This window comes from Neovison vison, chromosome 6, assembly GCF_020171115.1.
Source record: "Neovison vison isolate M4711 chromosome 6, ASM_NN_V1, whole genome shotgun sequence".
Classification (NCBI taxonomy): Eukaryota; Metazoa; Chordata; class Mammalia; order Carnivora; family Mustelidae; genus Neogale; species Neogale vison.
The window spans coordinates 163,620,724-163,642,798 of record NC_058096.1 but is presented as its reverse complement, the minus strand read 5'-3'; the positions used below and the strand labels follow the sequence as shown (position 1 = coordinate 163,642,798).

Below are 22,075 nucleotides of genomic sequence, written 5' to 3'. Positions count from 1 at the left end.
TAGAGAGCTCAGGCTCAGGACAAGATGGCGGGGAAGTAGGAGGAGGCGCCTTTTAAACCTGTAACCTAAAGTGAGCTGATTACCAACCAAAGAACTCCGATCACCCATGAAATCAGCCTGAGATCAGAATTATACACGTCTGGATCTCTACAGGGGCAGAAGACGCCAGTGGGCAGGTAAAGCGGAGTGGGAATGGCGAACTGATATTGGAAGATAAACAAAAGGGGGAGGGAGCCACCAGAGGAGACCGGTTGGAAAGTAATACCCCTAATACAAGCAAGAGTGCCCTGTGTCTGGGGACCAGCATTAACTTGGAGACTGCTTGAAAGCATTTTAAAAGAGCAAAAGATCGCGGGGAGGAAATTGTGGGAATCGGGGCGGCTAGGGACAAGGGCTTAAGTCCCCGGTCCCAGGACAGACTCCCCTGGCGCTAAGCCAGAGAGAGTGCGGTGGAGAAACCAGGTCTTGGTCCCTAAGCCGCCAGCATGCCCGAGAAAGCGTGGGGTCTGGCTCCTCTGAGGGGCTGGGCGCCTCACCAGAGGACAGAACGCACAAGCCCTGCTATAAAGCCTGAGATGCGTGCCCCCCTCATTCTCCCCTGAAAAAGGTACACAAAGGCCCGGCCGGCGCTCTTTGACCCGCGCCATTGTTTCAGAGCCTAAGACGTGAGCCCCAAATTCTCCCCTGAAAGAGGTGCGCGAAGGCCCAGCCTGGTGTTTTCAGACATGAGCCCCGTTCTCAGAGTCTGAAAAGTGTGCGCAACCCACAGCCTACCCTGAAAGAGGTGCGTGCAAGATGGGCGCTCTTAGACCAGAAAGACCAGGCACTCCCAGCCCAGGCCAGCGAGAAAATCTCTGTGTGATCGCGACTTGGAACCTCTCGGGCGGTCTGGAGCTGTCCAGACAGCTGCTGCTGCTGTGGTTTTGGGTACAAGCAAAAGATCCTGCATCCCCAGGGACCGGACTCAGAACCTGCTCTGCCAGTGGCCAAGGGGGAACTTATTTGGGCTCTGCAGCCAGACTGAGGCTTCTCTCTGAGAAGGAGGTCAGGGTGCACTTTGTTTTCCTCTAAAACTACAAAAACCATCAAAAGCAGTCAAGGTGAGAGGGAAAAAAAAAAGTGTACAAACATAAAAACCGCCAGAGAACAAAAGTCTGAAAAAAACCCAGTTTCCTCAGAGCCCACCCCTTGAGGGGGCGGGGAAACATAACTCAGGGAACATCATTGACTGAAAAACCACGTGGCAGGCCCCTCCCCCAGAAAAACCAACCTGGAAAGGAAAAAAAAAAAAAAAAAAGACTACAAGAGAACAACCACCACTACTTCATAGGACAACTTTTATTTTTAACTCATTCCCACTATTCTGGTTCTTTTTTTTAATAGATACTTATTTAACCTATTTACCATCACAGTGAGATATCCAGTACATCAAATTCCATAATAACCTTCTAACCTGAACTTTTTGATACATACATCTGTGTTTTTCTTTTGGATTTCTATTTTCTGAATTTTTTTCTTTACTTTTAGTTTAGTTTAGTCTAGTTTATTCCTTTTTATCTTTATCTTCTAATATTCATATAGAGTTAAACTTCAAAGTAATCCCCTTTCCCCAATCAATACTACCCCTATAGGTAAACCAATTTTTAATCTCCCTTTATCTTAGGAAAGTTGAGTCATTTAACAAAGATATCAAGATACATCCAGGAGGAATCAAAACAACCTTCCTCGCCCACAGTGAGAACTTATAACCACTCTCCCATCTTTTTCTTCCACTATTGTTTCTGTGTTTTTCTTTGTCCTGATAGTATATAAACCTTACACTTGGGGTTCATTTTGACGAGGTTCTTCCTTTATTTGTGCAAATAAATATATATATATATATAGTTTTTTTCTTGTCATATACTTTTATCAGTCTTTGTGTTTGTCTGTCTTTGTTAGTATACTTCATAAATCTTACCTTGGGACCCATTTGGGCTGAACCTTCTCTTTCATCTTCCCTTTCTTTCCTGTCTCTCTCTCTCTCATTCTTTTTTCTTTCTTTCTTAATTTTTCTTTTCTTTTGTCTCTCATATGGGTGGGGAATCATGATTGCTCAGCAGTGTTCCAGGGTGCACCTTGACTGCACCACGGTCGATACATCCAGCTACATCCGTTCAGTCATCTCTCACCAAAATGACGAGGAGGAGGAATGCCCAACAGAAGAAAAATACAGAGGATGGGCCTTCAGCAACAGAGCTAACAGCTATCAACTTAGAAAATATGTCAGAAAGAGAATTCAGGTTAACAATTACCCATGCAATAGCTAGGTTGGAGAAAGCCATGGATGACCAAAGGGAATTGATTAGGGCCGAACTGAAAGCGACCAGACAGGATGTTCACAATGTTAGGGCTGAGCTGAAAGCTACCAGGGCTGAGGTTCACAATGCTCTTAATGAGTTCCAATCTAATCTAAATTCTCTCAAAGCTCAGATAACTGAGACAGAAGGTAGAATTAGTGATCTGGAGGACAAACAGATAGAGAGAAAGGATCAGGAAGAAGCCTGGAACAAACAGCTTAGAAACCATGAAAACAAATCAGGGAAATAAATGATGCCATGAAATGTTCCAACGTCAGAATTATTGGAATCCCTGAAGGGGAGGAGAAAGAAAGAAGTTTAGAAGATACAGTGGAACAAGTTCTTCATGAAAATTTTCCCAATCCTATGAATGGAACCAGCATTCATGTACTAGAGGCTGAATGGTCTCCACCCAAGATTATACATTCCAAAAAAACAATCATGACACCTGGTAGTCAAATTGAGGAATCATAATTGTAAATATAATCTCTTGAGAGCTGCTAGGACAAAGAGGCTCCTTACTTACAGAGAAAAGCCCATCAGAATAACATCAGACCTGTCCACAGAGACCTGGCAAGCCAGAAAGGGCTGGCAAGATATATTCAGGGCACTAAATGAGAAGAACATGCAGCTAAGAATACTTTATCCAGCAAGGCTGACATTCAAAATGGATGGAGAGTTAAAGAGTTTCCAAGACCGGCAAGGCTTAAAAGACTATGCAACCACCAAGCTGACACTTAAGGAAATATTAAGGGGGGTTCTATAAAAGAGGAAAAATCGTAAGGATAGCTTTGAACAGAAATATAGAGACAATCTACAAAAAGAAAGACTTCAAAGGTAACACGATGTCAATAAAAACGTATCTATCAATAATCACTCTCAATGTGAATGGCCTAAATGTGCCCATAAAATGGCACAGGGTTGCAGACTGGATAAAACAACAGGACCCATCCATATATTGTCTACAAGAGACCCATCTTGGACCTAAAGATACACCCAGACTGAAAGTGAAGGGATGGAGAAGCATCTGTCATGTCAATGGGCCTCAAAAGAAGGCTGGGGTAGTGATTCTCATATCAGATAAGTTAGATTTTAAACTAAATACCATAGTCAGAGATACAGAAGAACACTACATCATTCTTTTTTTAAAAATTTTTTTCCAATTTATTTATTTTCAGAAAAACATTATTCATTATTTTTTCACCACACCCAGTGCTCCATGCAAGCCGTGCCCTCTATAATACCCACCACCTGGTACCCCAACCTCCCACCCCCCCGCCACTTCAAACCCCTCAGATTGTTTTTCAGAGTCCATAGTCTCTCATGGTTCACTTCCCCTTCCAATTTACCCAAATTCCCTTCTCCTCTCTAACGCCCCTTGTCCTCCATGCTATTTGTTATGCTCCACAAATAAGTGAAATCATATGATAATTGACTCTCTCTGCTTGACTTATTTCACTCAGCATAATCTCTTCCAGTCCCGTCCATGTTGCTACAAAAGTTGGGTATTCATCCTTTCTGATGGAGGCATAATACTCCATAGTGTATATGGACCACATCTTCCTTATCCATTCGTCTGTTGAAGGATATCTTGGTTCTTTCCATAGTTTGGTGACCGTGGCCAATGCTGCTATAAACATTGGGGTACAGATGGCCCTTCTTTTCACTACATCTGTGTCTTTGGGGTAAATACCCAGGAGTGCAATGGCAGGGTCATTGGGAAGCTCTGTTTTTAATTTCTTGAGGAATCTCCACACTGTTCTCCAAAGAGGCTGCACCAACTTGCATTCCCACCAACAGTGTAAGAGGGTTCCCCTTTCTCCACATCCTCTCCAACACATATTGTTTCCTGTTCTGTTAATTTTGGCCATTCTAACTGGAGTAAGGTGATATCTCAATGTGGTTTTAATTTGAATCTCCCTGAGGGCTAATGATGATGAGCATTTTTTCATGTGTCTGATAGCCATTTGTATGTCTTCATTGGAGAAGTGTCTGTTGATATCTTCTGCCCATTTTTTGATGATTGGCCTGTTTTGTGTCTATTGAGTTTGAGCAGTTTATTATAGATCCTGGATATCAACCTTTTGTCTGCACTGTCATTTGCAAATATCTTCTCCCATTCCGTGGGTTGCCTCTTTGTTTTTTTGACTGTTTCCTTTGCTGTGCAGAAGCTTTTGATTTTGATGAAGTCCCAGAAGTTTATTTTCGCTTTTGTTTCCTTTGCCGTTGGAGACATATCTTGAAAGAAGTTGCTGTGGCTGATATCGAAGAGATTACTGCCTATGTTCTCCTCTAGGATTCTGATGGATTCCTGTCTCACGTTGAGGTCTTTTATCCATTTTGAGTTTATCTTTGTGTACGGTGTAAGAGAATGGTCGAGTTTCATTCTTCTACATATAGCTGTCCAGTTTTCCCAGCACCATTTCTTGAAGAGACTGTCTTTTTTCCACTGTATATTTTTTCCTGTTTTGTCGAAGATTAATTGACCATAGAGTTGAGGGTCCATATCTGGGCTCTCTACTCTGTTCCACTGGTCTATGTGTCTGTTCTTATGCCAGTACCATGCTGTCTTGGTGATCACAGCTTTGTAATAAAGCTTGAAATCAGGTAAGGTGATGCCGCCAGCTTTATTTTTGTTTTTCAACATTTCCTTAGCGATTCGGGGTCTCTTCTGATTCCGTACAAATTTTAGGATTATTTGCTCCAGCTCTTTGAAACATACCATGGAATTTTGATCGGAATGGCATAAAAAGTATAGATTGCTCTAGGCAGTATAGACATTTTAACACTACATCATTCTTTTTTTTTTCCAATTTATTTATTTTCAGAAAAACAGTATTCATTATTTTTTCACCACACCCAGTGCTCCATGCAAGCCGTGCCCTCTATAATACCCAGTACCTGGTACCGCAACCTCCCACCCCCCCGCCACTTCAAACCCCTCAGACTGTTTTTCAGGGAGGTGAACCATGAGAGACTATGGACTCTGAAAAACAGTCTGAAAAACACTACATCATTCTTAAAGGGACTATCCACCAAGATGATATAACAATTATAAATATCTATGCCCCCAATATGGGAGCAGCCAACTGCATAAGAAAACTGTTAATCAAGATAAAGAATCATATTGATATGAATACATTAATAGTAGGAGATCTTAACCCGCCTCTCTCAGAAATAGATCATCAAAGCAGAAAATCAATGAAGAAACAAGAACATTGAATGACACATTGGACCAGATGGACCTCATAGATTTATACAGAACATTACACCCTAAAACAACAGAATACTCATTCTTCTCAAGTGCACATGGAACCTTCTCCAGAATACACCACATACTGGGTCACAAATCAGGACTCAACCGATACCAAAACCGATATTATTCCCTACATATTCTGACATCACAATGCTTTGAAACTGGAGCTCAATCACAAGGAAAAGTTCTGAAGGAACTCAAACACCTGGAAGCTAAAGACCACCTTGCTTAAGAATGCTTGGATCAACCAGGAGATCAAGGAAGAACTGAAACAATTCATGGAAACCAATGAGAATAAAGACACTTCAGTCCAAAACCTATGGGATACAGCAAAAGGGGTCCTAAGGGGGAAATACTTAGCTACCCAAGCCTCTCTCAAAAAAATCGAAAAATCCAGAACACAGCAGCTGTCTCTACACCTTAAAGAACTGGAAAATCAGCAGCAGATCAAACCAACTCCACACATAAGAAGGGAAATAATCAAGATTAGAGCAGAGATCAATGACGTAGAAACCAGAGATATAGTAGAACGTATCAATGAAACTAGAAGCTCGTTTTTTGAAAGAATCAATAAGATCGATAAAACATTGGCCACACTATTCCAAAAGAAAAGAGAGAAAGCCCAAATTCATAAAATTATGAATGAAAAGGGGGAGATCACAATGAACACCAAGGAAGTAGAAACAATCATCAGAAGTTATTTTCAACAGTTATATGCCAATAAGCTAAGCAATCTAGATGAAATGGGTGCATTCCTGGAAAAATTTAAACTCCCAAAATTGAACCAGGAAGAAATTGACAACCTGAATAGACCGATATCTAGTAAAGAGAAAGAAGTGGTGATCAAAAACCTCCCAAAAAACAAGAGCCCAGGACCTGATGGATTCCCTGGGGAATTCTACCAAACCTTCAAAGAAGAAATAACACCTATTCTCCTGAAGCTGTTTCAGAAAATTGAAGCAGAAGGAAAACTTCCAGACTCTTTCTATGAAGCCAGCATTACCCTGCTCCCTGAACAAGGCAAAGACCCTACCAAAAAGGAGAATTTCAGACCAATATCACTGATGAATATGGATGCTAAGATTCTCGACAAGATCGTAGCAAACAGGGTCCAGCACATTAAAAAGCACATTAAAAAACAGCACATTAAAAAGATTATCCACCATGACCAGGTGGGATTCATCCCTGGGCTATAAGGAGGGTTCAACATTTGCAAATCAATCAATGTAATAGAACAAATTAATATGAGAAGAGAGAAGAAGCACATGGTCCTCTCAATCGATGCAGAAAAAGCATTTGACAAAATCCAGCATCCGTTCCTGATTAAAATGCTTCAAAGTATAGGGATAGAGGAAACATTCATGAACTTCATCAAATCTATCTATGAAAGACACACAGCAAATATCATCCTCAATGGGAAAAAGCTTGCAGCCTTCCCGTTGAGATCAGGAAGAGGACAAGGATGCCCACTCTCACCACTCTTGTTCAACACAGTATTAGAAGTCCTAGCAACAGCAATCAGACAACAAAGAGAAATAAAAGGTATCCAAATTGGCAATGAAGTAGTCAAACTCTCTCTCTTTGCAGACGACATGATTCTTTATATGGAAAACCCAAAAAACTCCACCCCCAAACTACTAGAACTCATACAGCAATTCAGCAACATGGCAGGATACAAAGTCAATGCGCAGAAATCAGTGGCTTTCTTATACACTGACAATGAAAATACAGAAAGGGAAATTAGAGAATCGATTCCATTGACTATAGCACCAAGAACCGTAAGACACCTGGGAATAAACCTAACCAAAGAGGTAAAGGAACTGTACTGAAGGAACTTCAGAACACTCATGAAAGAAATTGAAGAAGACACAAAAAGATGGAAGACCATTCCATGCTCTTGGATCAGAAGAATAAACATTGTTAAAATGTCTATACTGCCTAGAGCAATCTATACTTTTAATGCCATTCCGATCAAAATTCCATGGTATGTTTCAAAGAGCTGGAGCAAATAATCCTAAAATTTGTATGGAATCAGAAGAGACCCCGAATCACTAAGGAAATGTGGAAAAACAAAAATAAAATGTTGAAAAACAAAAATAAAACAAAAAGGTAGCATCATGCAACCTGATTTCAAGCTGTACTACAAAGCCGTGGTCACCAAGACAGCATGGTACTGGCATAAAAACAGACACATAGACCAGTGGAACAGAGTAGAGGGCCCTGATATGGACCCTCAACTCTATGGGCAAATAATCTTCGAAAAAACAGGAAAAATTTTCAGTGGAAAAAAGACAGTCTCTTCAATAAATGGTACTGGGAAAACTGGACAGCTATAAGTATAAGAATGAAACTCGACCATTCTCTTACACCATACACAAAGATAAACTCAAAATGGATAAAAGACCTCAATGAGAGACAGGAATCCATCAGAATCATATGGGAGAACATAAGCAGTAATCTTTTTGATATCAGCCACAGCAACTTCTTTCAAGATATGTCTCCAACGGCAAAGGAAACAAAAGTGAAAATAAGCTTTTTGGACTTCATCAAGATCAAAAGCTTCTGCACAGCAAAGGAAACAGTCAAAAGAACAAAGAGGCAACCCACGGAATGGGAGAAGATATTTGCAAATGACAGTGCAGACAAAAGGTTGATATCCAGGATCTATAATGAACTCCTGAAACTCAACACACACAAAACAGACAATCATATCAAAAAATGGGCAGAAGATATGGACAGACACTTCTCCAATGAAGACATACAAATGGCTATCAGACACATGAAAAAATGTTCATCATCACGAGCGATCAGGGAGATTCAAATCAAAACCACAATGAGATATCTCCTTACACCAGTTAGAATGGCCAAAATTAGCAAGACAGGAAACAACGTGTTGAAGGGGATGTGGAGAAAGGGGAACCCTCTTCCACTGTTCGTGGGAATGCAAGTTGGTGCAGCCACTTTGGAGAACAGTGTGGAGATTCCTCAAGAATTTAAAAATAGAACTTCACTACGACCCTGCCATTGCACTCCTTGGTATTTACCCCAAAGATACAGATGTAGTGAAAAGAAGGGCCATCTGTACCCCAATGTTTATAGCAGCAATGGCCACAGTCGACAAACTGTGGAAAGAACCAAGATGCCCTTCAACGGACGAATGGATAAGGAAGATGTGGTCCATATACACTATGGAATATTATGCCTCTATCAAAAAGGATGAATACCCAACTTTTGTAGCAACATGGACGGGACTGGAAGAGATTATGCTGAGTGAAAGCAGTCAAGCAGAGAGAGTCAATTATCATATGGTTTCACTTATTTGTGGAGGATAACAAATAGCATGGAGGACATGGGGAGTTAGAGAGGAGAAGGGAGTTGGGGGAAATTGGAGAGGGAGGTGAACCATGAGAGACTATAGACTCTGAAAAACAATCTGAGGGTTTTGAAGGGGCGAGGGGTGGGAGGTTGGGGTACCAGGTAGTGGGTATTATAGAGGGCACGGATTGCATGGAGCACTGGGTGTGGTACAGAAGTAATGAATACTTTTATGCTGAAAATAAATAAATTATTAAAAAAACATATCTCTCAATAATCACTGTCAATGTGAATGGCCTAAGTGCCCCCATAAAACGACACAGGGTTGCAGATGGGATAAAATGACAGGACCCATCCATATGTTGTCTGCAAGAGACCCATTTTGAAACTAAGCATACACCCAGACCGAAAGTGAAGGGATGGAGAAGCATCCTTCATGCCAATGGGCCTCAAAAGAAGGCTGGGGTAGCGATTCTCAAATCAGATAAATTAGATTTTAGACTAAAGACTGTAGTCAGAGATAAAGGACACTACATCATTCTTAAAGAGTCTATCCACCAAGAAGTTCTAACAATTGTAAATATTTATGCCCCCAATATGGGAGCAGCCAATTACATAAGAAAACTGTTAATCAAGATAAAGAGTCATATTGATATGAATACATTAATAGTAGGAGATCTTAACACGATTCTCAGCAATAGACAGATCATCCAAGCAGGAAATCAGTAAAGAAACAAGAGCATTGAATGACACTTTGGACCAGATGGACCTCATACATATATACAGAACATTCCACCCTAAAACAACAGAATACTCATTTTTCTCGAGTGCACATGGAGCCTTCTCCAGAATAGACCACATACTGGGTCACAAATCAGGGCTCAACGGATACCAAAAGATTGAGATTATTCCCTGCATATTCTCAGATAACAATGCTTTGAAAGTGGAGCACAACGAAACACAAACACTTCGAAAGTTTGGAAGGAATTCAAAAACCTGGAAGCTAAAGACTACGTTACTTAAGAATGCTTGGATAAACCAGGAAATCAAAGAACAACTTAAACAATTCATGGAAACCAATGAGAATGAAGACACTTCGGTCCAAAACCTCTGGGATACAGCAAAGGCAGTCCTAAGGGGTCAATACATTGCCATCCAAGCCTCCCTCAAAAAAATTGAAATATCCAGAATATACCAGCTCTCTTTACATCTCAAAGAACTGGAGAATCCACCACAAATTAAGACAACTCCACACACAAGAAGGGAAATAATCAAGATTAGAGCAGATATCAATGAGATAGAAACTAGGGATACAGTAGAATGCATCAATGAAACTAGAAGCTGATTTAAAAAAATTCAATAAGATCAATAAACCATTGACCAAACTAACCCAAAAGAATAGAGAGAAGGCCTAAATTAATAAAATTATGGATGAAAATGGAGAGAATACAGCTAACACCAAGGCAATAGAAATAATCATCGGAACTTATTATCAAGAAATATATGCCGGGACGCCTGGGTGGCTCAGTTGGTTAAGCAGCTGACTTCGGCTCAGGTCATGATCCCAGCGTCCTGGGATCGAGTCCCACATCAGGCTCCTTGCTCGGCAGGGAGCCTGCTTCTCCCTCTGCCTCTGCCTGTGCTTGCTCTCTCTCCCTCTCTCTCTGACAAATAAATAAATAAAATCTTAAAAAAAAGAGAAATATATGCCAATAAGTTAAGCAACCTAGATGAAATGGATGCATTCCTGGAAAATGTAAAATTCCAAAATTGAACGAGGAAGAAACTGACAAACTGAATAGACTGATATCTAGTAATGAGATTGAAGCAGTGATCAAAAACTTCCCAAAAAACAAGAGCCAAGGACCTGATGGATTCTACCAAACTTTCATAGAAGAAATAACACTTATTCTCCTAAAGCTGTTTCAAAAAATTGAAGCAGAAGGAAAACTTTCAGACTCTTTCTATGGAGCCAGCATTACCCTGATCCCCAAACCAGGCAAAGACCCGATCAAAAAGAGAATTTCAGACCAATATCCCTCCTGAATACAGATGCTAAGATTCTCAACAAGATCCTAGCAAATAGGATCCAACAGCACATTAAAAAGATTATCCACCACAACCAGGTGGGATTCATCCCTGGTTTGCAAGGATGATTCAACATTCACAAATCAATCAATGTGATACAACAAATCAGTAAGAGAAAAGAGAAGAACCATATGGTCCTCTAAACTGATGCAGAAAAACCATTTGATAAAATCCAGCATCTGTTCCTGATTAAAACACTTCAAAGTATACGGATAGAGGGAACATTCCTGAACTTCATAAAATCTATCTATGAAAAACCAACAGCAAATATCATCTTCAATGGGAAAAAGCTCACAGCCTTCCCGTTGAGATCAGGAACAGGACAAGGATGCCCGCTCTCACCACTCTTGTTCAACATAGTATTAGAAGTCCTAGCAACAGCAATCAGGCAACAAAGAGATCTAAAAGGTTTTCAACTGGCACTGAAGAAGTCAAACTCTCTCTCTTCACAGATGACGTGATACTTTAAATGGAAAGCCCCCAAAATACTGGAACTCATATAGCAATTCAGTAATGTGGCAGGATACAAAGTGAATTTACAGAAATCAGTGGCTTTCTTGTACACTAACAATGAAAATACAGAAAGGGAAATTAGAGAATCGATTCCATTTACTATAGCACCAAGAACCATAAGATACCTGGGAATAAGCCTAACCAAAGAGGTAAAGGATCTATACTCGAGAAACTACAGAAACATTCATGAAAGAAATCAAAGAAGACACAAAAAGATGGAAGACCATTCCATGCTCTTGGATCAGAAGAATAAACATTGTTAAAATGTCTATACCGCCTAGAGCAATCTATACCTTTAATGCCATTCTGATCAAAATTCCCCCAGTATTTTTCAAAGAGCTGGAGCAACTAATCCTAAAGAGACCCCGAATCGCTAAGGAAATGTTGAAAAAGATAAACAAAACTGGGGGCATAACCGTCTGTATAACTCGCTGCTCAGAATATAACATAAGGAAAGTCACATTGCAATAACCAGTCTACTATACAAGTCCAGCCTTGTATAGTGCTTCCAGCTCCTTTCTTTCTGTCTGGTAGACTGGATGCTGCCCTATTGGTGAACTCCTGAATAAAAGCCAGTGAGATCTTTAAAATGTACTCAGTTGAAATTTGTTCAGAAGAAAACCCCCGGAAGCCACGGGAAGGTACCGTTTTTTGTGCCCCTGTGGTCGGAAATCAGCAAGTACCCCTAGATACAATGAGTGGCCCCCTTAACAACTCTCCCTTTGGCCAGAACCAGTCAGCTAGAACTTAGTGCCTCCCTATTTTGACCTCCAGGTTTGGATCCTATTCTTGGGGGGCGCGGGGGTGGGGAGGAGAAGGCCTGGAGGGCAGCGAGGCACACACTTGCAAGGGATGTGGTCAAAATGGGCAAGGCCCGTAGAGCTCTGGAGCCTGACAGGGCATTGGATTGAGGAGTGGAGGGCAGGCGCCCGGGCGCGGGTGTGTGTGTGTGTGTGTGTGTGTGGGGAGGAGTGTTGGGGACCAGCCAGGCGCTCACAGGCTGGCGAGTATTGCACGGGCGCCAGGGAGAAGCCGAGACGCTGGCCCTCCCGGCTTCCTAGAGAGGCTGCCGAGGACCCGGGCGGCGGCGCGCGTGCGCGCCCCGGGCTGACGGAGAGACCCGCGCGGGGCGACAGGCCGTGGCCCGGTGGTGTGGTCGCAGGAAGAGCTGGCTGGGGCCTGGGGAGTCGGTGAGCGGCCGGGCGGGGCGCTGGGGCGTCGGGGTCGGCTGGCTGGCGCAGGGTTCGGGAGGGCGGCGGGGGTGTTTGGCCCCTCCCGGTCTGAGAGTAGGGGGGCGGGAGGCGGCTGGCGGCTGAGGCCGGGCCTGGAGGCTGCGCCCCGGGCGGGTGATTTAGCCGGGAAGCCGGTGCCCGCCTCGGGGAGGCGCGTATCTGGAAGTGCTTTGCAGCCCGGGGCAGAGAGTTGGGAGTAATGGCTTCTGCGCTTTATCCTTTCTCCCAATTACGCGAACAAAGCTACTCATTATGGACAATTAGGTGACGCGGGTGAGTGCCAGAAAAGTAAGAGTAACCGCAGTCCGCAAATAGTTTCGTCTAGATGCTTCTTGACAGTATAAATTTGTTCATAATTATGCAAACTCATATACATACATATATGTTTGTTTGTTTATTACGAAATTGGATCATTCCATTGCTTTTAAAAACTTCTTTTAGTATTCTTGTGATACAGTAATGCTGCGATAAGATATGCATATTATTTACCTTAGGCTACAATAAAATTTACCATTTTAACCATTTTAAAGTGTGGCATCATTCAGTGGCATTAAGCACAGTCATACTCTTGCCTCTTGAAAATTCCGGCGGAATGCATTTGTTCATTGGTGGTCAGAATTGGTGCCAGCATTACGGCATCACTAAGACATATTTCTGACTGTGATGGATAGAAAACCTTTTGTTTGCAGTTTCTTTTCCTTAGCACACATTGCATTAAGCTGTGTTACATAAAGCGCAACAAGTGACGTTTGTGAAGAAAAATAGCAGTCTTGTTTATTAGGGTGATTGTCTCTTTTCAGAATGAAAAGTGAAGTGTCCGAGAGGGAGGTTTTTATTTTTGTAATATAGGTTTTTTTTTTTACAGATTTTATTTTAATAAAGGGGATTTTTTTTTTAAATAAAGGGGAATTTTTAAACAGAAGGTACAGCTCTAACTTAAAACTACTGTACTGTCTCTGACTTGCATAGGCCTCGGAAATCAGAGAATGGTCTCCTTCTAGGTTAAAAGTGGTGGCCAGGAAAGAACACCATCCTGTTTCAAACTCTTTGTAGTTCAAGAGTGAAAATTTGCAGGGAGATGTCAGCAAGTGGCTTTAGTTGTAATTTGAGGAATGAATTTCAGAGGACTTGGCGTCTGTTGGCACGTGTCTGTATCTCTGGGTATACTGAGAGTCTGGTGAATAAGGGTGCTCTTACATGTCATGTTAATGCTGGAGAAAGGCAGACAAAGTTTGGTTAAAAACCGTAATCCTTCCTGTGGGTCGTAATGATCAGAATGTTTTCCTTCCCAGATCTTAAAACTTTTAGCCTCCTTTCTTGTTTTATTAAACTGCATTGCTTTGGACACTGTAACATACCTCTTAACATATCTACACTTCGTTGGCTGTTCTCCTGTGAGCTCTGGAAGGCGGTATTATTATTATTATTATTATTATTTTGTATCATTCACCACAGAGACCTTAGTGCCTGGGGCATAGTAGGTGCTCAATAGATATTGTTAAGTTAATAAAAGAATGACTGTAAATTGGAGACAAGAATGACAGTATTTGGTATCTTTGATTGCCAAGTTAATTTTTAAGCTAAGAAAAAAAGTAAATCAGAGAAAAACAAACGGTAACACACTTCCTCAATTCAAAAAACTTTTTTCTTTTGAGTAATCGTAGATTTACGGGGGGTTGCAGAAGTTGTAGAGTTCCCTTGTAGTCTTCGCTCAGTTTGCCTAAAGTTAAAGTTAACCACAGAACAGTCATCAAACTTAAGAATTCCACAGTGGCGCAGTACTGTTAATTAAACTGCTGACTTTAATATTTAGAGGTCATCAGCTTCTCACGAGTGACCTTTTTCTGTTCCAGGATCCAGTCTAGAATCCCTCGTTGCGTTTAGTAGTCATGTCTCCAAGTTTTCCTTTAGTATGTGACGGTCTCTCCATCTTTCCCTGTTCTTCGTGACCTCGATGCTTTTGAAGTATGTTGTGCTGGTATTTTTAGAATGCTCCTCACTTTGGTTTTGTCAGGCATTTTCTCCTGCTTCGATTGGATGGTGTCGATATGTCTTATTACTGTTGATATTAATTTTGATCTAGTGGTGTCTGCCACGGGTCACCACTGTAAAGATACTGTCTTTCCCTCTGTAACTAGCAATTATACTTTGAGACCTTGCATAGCAATATCCTGTTTCACCTTAAGTTTCACCTACTAATTAGCCTTCCTGGTGGATCTTACTAGTGTAATGGTCTAAAAGTGACTTTCATTTCTGTTATTCTCCCTGCAGTTATTAATTGGAATACTTTCTGAGGAAGAGTTGTGCCTTGTTTCCCTTTGTTTTATTCATTCAGTTAGTTATATCAGTGTGTGATGTTGGGTATGTATGCTTTGAGCTCTGAGGCAGTGCTGGTATTATTTTGTTACTTGAATTATTCTAGCCTTGGCCATTGGGCGCTCTTTGCAGTTGGCTCCTGTTTCCCCTTGAAGTGCCCACATCCATTTTGGTGTCTTTCCCTGACTTTCTGGCACCACAGAATGCTTGTGTTGTATCTTTCCCTCCCCAGCCCTGAAGACCACCACTTCTCCAGGGAGCCCTAGTTCCGTTTACTGGAGAATGGTATGGAGAACCCAAGTGTGGGACACGAGGTTTGAGTTCATTTCTTAATTGATGGATTTGTTTAATATAACATTCCAGTTATGTACTAGAAGCAGTTTTTCTTGTTTCCGTACCAGTGTATAAAATAAAGCATATGTACCCTGACACTGGTAGGAAAAACACAAGAGTAAGAGACTGCTTAATGAGGATTTTAAAAGAAAACAAAATCACATTGTGTATGAGTTGAAGAAAGGGAGGGAAGGAGGAAGGAAAGAAAGAATGAAAAGAGAAGAAGGGAAAAAAAGAATGCCCCTGGAAAATGCCCCGATAATTGCTTGGGATTTTCCCGGTGCTTTACAAAGCCATTTTCACTGTGGGATTGAGACTGGTATTAAGGTATGAAGCTCTGGGAGAAGAGGCCTGATCAGCTCAGGTTTCCTCCTGGGTTTGGGATGAGTGAAGTTTTCCTTTTGTTCTCAAAAGCTAGTTGGGACATGGAGAAACCCTGAGGCATTAGGATACCTGAATTTAAGGTTGCAGGATCAGCTCACTGGCCTCCTATGTCCTTACTGTGCTCTGGGTCTTTCATCCAGAGTCCAAAAGGGTCTTCTCCATGTTCAAGGTTGTAGAAGCTGGCCTAACCCTTTCTTTGGTCAAAGGCCTGGAATCCTTTGCCATATTCCTGGCGTTTGCCCTCAGTTTCCTGTCTGTCAGTCTTCTCATCACCGCTGTCCAGATACTTCACCTACCTCTTTAGACATTTCTATGACAGCTGCTTCAGAAAAGGTCTGCTTGGAGGCTTAAAATTGGTGCTTATTGTCAAGCAGAGAGAGTCAATTATCATATGGTTTCACTTATTTGTGGAGCATAACAAATATCATGGAGGACAAGGGGTGTTAGAGAGGAGTAGGGAATTTGGGTAAATTGGAAGGGGAGGTGAACCATGAGAGACTATGGACTCTGAAAAACAATCTGAGGGGTTTGAAGTGGCGGGGGGGTGGGAGGTTGGGGGAACCAGGTGGTGGGTATTATAGAGGGCACGTCTTGCATGGAGCACTGGGTGTGGTGAAAAAATAATGAATACTGTTTTTCTGAAAATAAATAAATTAATAATAATTTTTAAAAAATTGGTGCTTATTGTGCTGTGGGTCTCCATTTCCTGAGATAGGTCATGCCGTTTATATTTCCTGGTGGTTGCATATGTCTTCACAGAATCACTGTTCCCCACCTCATACCTGGAAACCAACTGCTGGAGATACTCTGTTTGTATAGATCCAGATTCTCATCTTACTTCTCAGGCTTATTTCAGGCTTATTTGGTGGGTGGTCAGAGTCTTGTTGATACCCAGCTCAATTCAGGGTTCTGGTTGAAATAGTGTCCCTTACTCCTCCTCTATCTTTTCTTATCTATATTTACCTTTTCTAATAACAGTTTTATAGTTTTAGCTAGTATCTTTAGGTCTACATTTAATCAATTAATTTACTTAAAATCAATTTAATTAACATTTAGTATATTATTATTTTCAAGGGTAGAATTTAATTATCCATCAGTTGCATATAACGTCCAGTGCACATTACATCAAGTGCTTTCCTTAACTTCCATCACCCATTTACACTATGCTCCACCTAAATCCCTTCAAGCAACCCTCAGTTTGTGTCCTGTAGTTAAGAATGCTTATGGTTTGCCTCCCTCTCTGATTTTGTCTTACTTTATTTTTCCTTCCCTTCCCTTACATTCATCTGCATTGTTTCTTAAATTCCACATATGAGTGCTCTCATGTGGTATTTGTCTTTCCCTGACTGACCTACTTTGCTTAGCATAAAACCCTCTAGGTGTATCTACATTGTTGGCAGATGGCAAGATTTCATTCTTTTTGATAGCTGAGTTATAATCCATTATATTTATACTACCTCTTCTCTGTCCATTCATCAGTTCTTCGGTAGGTCTGCAGTTAATTTTGAATTAATTTTTATATATTGCATTATTTAGGGGGTCCAACTTCATTCCTATTTATGTAAACTTCGTTATCGCAGCACCATTTTTGGAAAAAACTATTCTTTCCCCCTTAAGTGGTCTTCGCATCCTTGTCAAAAATAAATTGGGCGTCTGGGTGGCTCAGTGGGTTAAGCCACTGCCTTCGGCTCAGGTCATGATCTCAGGGTCCTGGGATCGAGTCCCGCATCAGGCTCTCTGCTAGCAGGGAGCCTGCTTCCCTCTCTCTTTCTCTGCCTGCCTCTCTGTCTACTTGTGATCTCTGTCAAATAAACAAATAAAATCTTTAAAAAAAATTAAAAATAAAAATAAATTGAGCATAGATATATGGGTTTATTTGGGGACTCTTAATTCTATTTAATTGATCTCTATGTTTGCCCTTATGCCCGCACCACACTTTCTTGATGACTGCTGCTTTATGAATTAAGTTTTGAAATTAAGAGTGTGTCTTCCAGTTTATTCAAGATCTTGTTGGCTCTGCTGGGCCTCTTCAGTTTCCATATGTTAGGAGTAGTTTTTCAGTTTCTGTAAAGAAGCCAGACGGGATTTTAATAGGGTTTGTATTGAATCTTCATATAATTTGGGAGTACTGTCATTTGACAATATTTTGTTTTCTGATCCCTGGACAGAGGATCTTTCCATTTACTTAAATCCTTAATTTCTTCTAGCAATGTAGTTTTCAGGGTATAAGTTTTGTTTTTCCTCTGAAAATTCATTTGTAAGTATTTTATTTTTATGAGATTATAAATATAAGTATATATTATTTCTTAATTTTATACCCCTGATTTGTTCATTTCTGCTATAGAAATACCATTAACTTTTGCAAACTGATCTTATATCCTCCAATCTTGCTGAACTCTTCTGTTAGTTCTAATAGCTTTTAGTGGAGTACTTTTGATTTCCTATATATGTATCATGTCATTTGCAAATAGAAATATTTCCATTTCTTCTTTTCCTTTCCCATATGGGTTCTCTTTTCAAAGATTAATTCCACTATAATTAACATACACTGTTATATTAACTTCAGGTGTACAGTACAGTTAGTGAACAGTTCTGTACATTACTAAGTGCTCATCAGGATAAGTATACACTTAATCCCCTTCACCTGTTTTACTCTTCCCTCCACCCATCTCTCCTCTGGTAACCATTAGTTTTCTATTTAAGAGTGTGGTTTTTTGGTCTCTTTTTCTCTTTACTCATTTGTTTTTTATTTTCTGAAATTCCACATGAATGAAATCATGTGATACTTGTCTCTCTCTGACTGATTTATTTCACTTAACATTATACTCTCTAGATCCATCCATGTTGTTGCAAATGAGAGTGATATTTTACTGTATATATGCGTGTGTATATATGTATACACACACACACACACTCTCCACATCTTTATCCATTCATCTACTTGGATTGCTTCCCCAATTTGGTTATTGTAAGTAACAGTGCAATAAACATAGAGGTGCACATATTTCTTTGAATTAGTGTTTTTGTATTCTTTGGATAAATACCCAGTAGTGAAATTAACTATATTGTATGGTAATTCTATTTTTAATCTATTGAGAAACCTCCAAACTGTTTTCCAGAGTGGCTGCACCAGATTGCATTCCTACCAACAGTACATGAGGGTACCTTTTTCCCACATCCTGGCCAACAGTTGTTATTTCTTGTGTTTTTTATTTTAGCCATTCTGACAGATATGAGGTAATATCTCATGTGGTAATGATTTGCATTTCCCTGAAGATAAGTTATGTTGAGCCTCTTTTCATGTCTGCTGGCCTTCTAGATATCTTTTTCAGAAAAATGTCTGTTCATGCCTTCTGCCCATTTTCAAGTTGGATTTTTTTCTTTTCTTTTCGTATTGAGTTTTATTAGTTCTTAATATATTTTGGATACTAACGCTTTATCAGATATGTCATTTGCAAATATTTTTTCCCATTCAGTAGGTTTCTTTTAGTTTTGTTAATTTTTTCCTTTGCTGTGCATTAACCTTTTATGTGATGTGATACCAACAGTTTATTTTTGCTTTTTCTCCCCTTGCCTCAGGAGACCCATGTAGAAAAATGTTGCTACAGCCAATTTCAGAGAATTATCCCCTGTGCTGTCTCATGGGATTTTTATTTCAGGTCTCACATTTAGGTGCTCAGGCTACTTTGAGTTTATTTTTGTATATGATGTAAGAAAGTGGTCCAGTTTCAGTCTTTTGTGTGCGGCTCTCACAGTTTTCCCAGCACCATTTGTTGGAGAAACTACTTCCTATTGCATATTCTTGCCTCCTTTGTCAAAGATCAATTGACCATATAACCATGAGATTATTTCTAGGTTTTCTGTTGTGTTCCATTGGTCTTTGTTTTATGTGTGATTCCAACTATTTTGATTACTACAGTTTTGTAGTATAACTTGAAATCTGGGATTCTGATGCTTTCAGTGTGTTCTTTTTTAAGGTTACTTTGGCTGTTTAGGGTCTTTTGTGGTTCTGTACAAATTTTTAGGATTGTTCTGGTTCTGTGAAAAATGCTTTTGTATTTTGGTAAGAACTATATTAAATATGTAAGTTACTTGGGGTAGTATCCACATTTTAATAAAATTTGTTCTCCCAATCCATGAGCATGGAATATCTTTCTAATTGTATTATCTTCAGTTTCTTTCATTGGTGTTTTATAGTTTTCAGAGTACAGGTCTTTCATCTCTCTGGTTAAGTTTATTTCTAGATATGTTATTGTATTTGGTGCAATTGTGAATAGGATGAATAGGATTCTTTCCTTTTTTTTTTTTTAAGATTTATTTATGTTAAAGGGAGAGAAAGAGCGCACAAATGGAAAGAGCAAAGGTAGAGAAAGAGAGATTTAAGACAGACTCCATGCTGATTGGGGAGCCCCATGTAGGGCTAGATCTTACGACTCTGAGATCACGACCTGACCTGAATCCAAGAGTTGGATGCCCAACCGATTGTGCCATCCAGGCAACCTGACATTGTTTTCTTAATTTCTCTTTCTGTTGCTTCATTATTAGTGTATAAATATGCAGTGGATTTTTCTGTATAGTGATCTTGTGTCCTGCAACCTTACTGAATTCATCTATTAATTCTGGTAGTTTTTCTTTTTTTTTTAATGGGGTCTTTAGGGTTTTTTTTAATATATAATATCATGTCATTCACAAATAGTGAAAATTTTACTTCATTCTTACTGATTTGGATTTTTTTTTTGTCTGATTATTTTGGCTAGGATTTGTAGTACTATGTTGAATTAAAGTGGTGAGAGGGGACATCTTTTTCCTGCTCTTAGGTAGAAAGCTCTCAGTTTTTCTTCATTAATGTTAGCTGTGGGTTTTTCATACATGACCTTTATTATGTTGAGGTGTGTTCCCTTTACACCTACTTTGTTGTGGTGTGTTTTGTTTTCTGAATGGATGTTATACTTCGTCACTTTTTCTGCATCTTTTGAAATGATCATATGGTTCTTGTTTTTTCTCTTGTTGGTGTGATGTATCACACTGATTTGTGACTAATGAATCACAGTTGAATACATTCCACTTGTTCATGGTGAATGATTATTTTAATACGTTGTTGGAATTAGTTTGCTAGTATTTTATTGAGGACTTGTGTATCTCTGTTCATCAGGGATACTGGCCTGTAGTTCTCTTTTTTTAATGGTGTATTTATTTGGTTTTGGTATCAGGGAAATGCTGGTCTCACAGAATAAATTTGGAAACTTTCCTTCCTTTTCCATTTTTTGGGAATAGTTTGAAAAGAATAGATATGAACTCTTCTCTAAATGTTGGTAGAATTCCGCCTCTGAAGCCATCTGGTCCTGAACTTTTGTTTGTTGGGAGTTTTTTGATTACTGAACAATTTCATTTCTGGTAATTTGTCTGCTTAAATTTTCTATTTCTTCCTGATTCAGTTTTGAGAGGTTACATATTTCTAGAAAATTATCCATTTCTCTATGTTGTTCAATTTGTTGGGATATAATTTTTGTTTTATAAACCTTTGTAATTTTGTGGTGGTGTTTCTCCCCTTTCATTTTTGTGTTTGTTTGAGTCCTCTCTCTCACAGTGAGTCTGACAAAAGGTTTATCAATTTTGTTGATCTTTTCAAAGAATGAGATCTTTGTTTTATTGATCTGTTCTGTTTCTTTCCTTCCTCCTTCCTTACTTCTTTTGGATTTTCTCTAATCTTTACTTTTTTAGCTCCTTTAAGTGTAAGGTTAATTTTTTTTTGTCTGAGATTTTTCTCTATTGTTGAGGTGGGCTTGTATTACTATTAACTTCCCTCTTGGAAAAGCTTTTGCTGCATCCCAAAGATTCTGGACTGTTGTATTTTCATTTCCGTTTTCCTCCATGTATTTTTTTAATTTCTTTTTTGATTTCTTGGTTAATCTATTAATTATTTATTCACATGTTATTTCCATTATTTGTGTTCTTTTAAGTTTTTCTTGTATATAATTTCTAGTTTTGTAGCATTGTGGTCAGAAAAGTTACATGGTATAACTTGGATCTTTTGGAATTTGTTGAAACTTGTTTTGTGACCGAACATTTGATCTATTCTGGAGAATGTTCCATGTGTACCTGAAAAGAATGCATAATCTGCTGTTTTAAGTTGGAATATTCTGAATATATCTTGAGATCCATGTGTTCTGATGTGTCATTCATATCCATTTACTTGTTGGTTTTCTTTTTAGATGCTCTATCTATTGATGTGTGTTGTTAAAGTTCCTTAGTATTGTACAACTATAGATTTTCTCTGTTATGGTTATTATTACCTCCTTTAT

At 39.7% G+C, this 22,075-nt stretch overlaps 1 protein-coding gene across 4 annotated transcripts in view; it reads left to right on the top strand.

Annotated features, from left to right (window-relative positions):
- Window positions 1–12,610: 12,610 nt before the first annotated feature.
- The window catches only part of ZNF445 (zinc finger protein 445), a 48,631-nt gene continuing 39,166 nt past the window's right edge, over window positions 12,611–22,075 (top strand). For 2 of the 4 annotated variants that reach the window (XM_044252840.1, XM_044252834.1), the window contains exon 1: window positions 12,611–12,698. The gene's annotated coding sequence lies outside the window, so the exon portion shown is untranslated. The remainder of the gene's footprint in view (window positions 12,699–22,075) is intronic. The other 2 variants (XM_044252839.1, XM_044252838.1) reach the window with 2 other exon arrangements.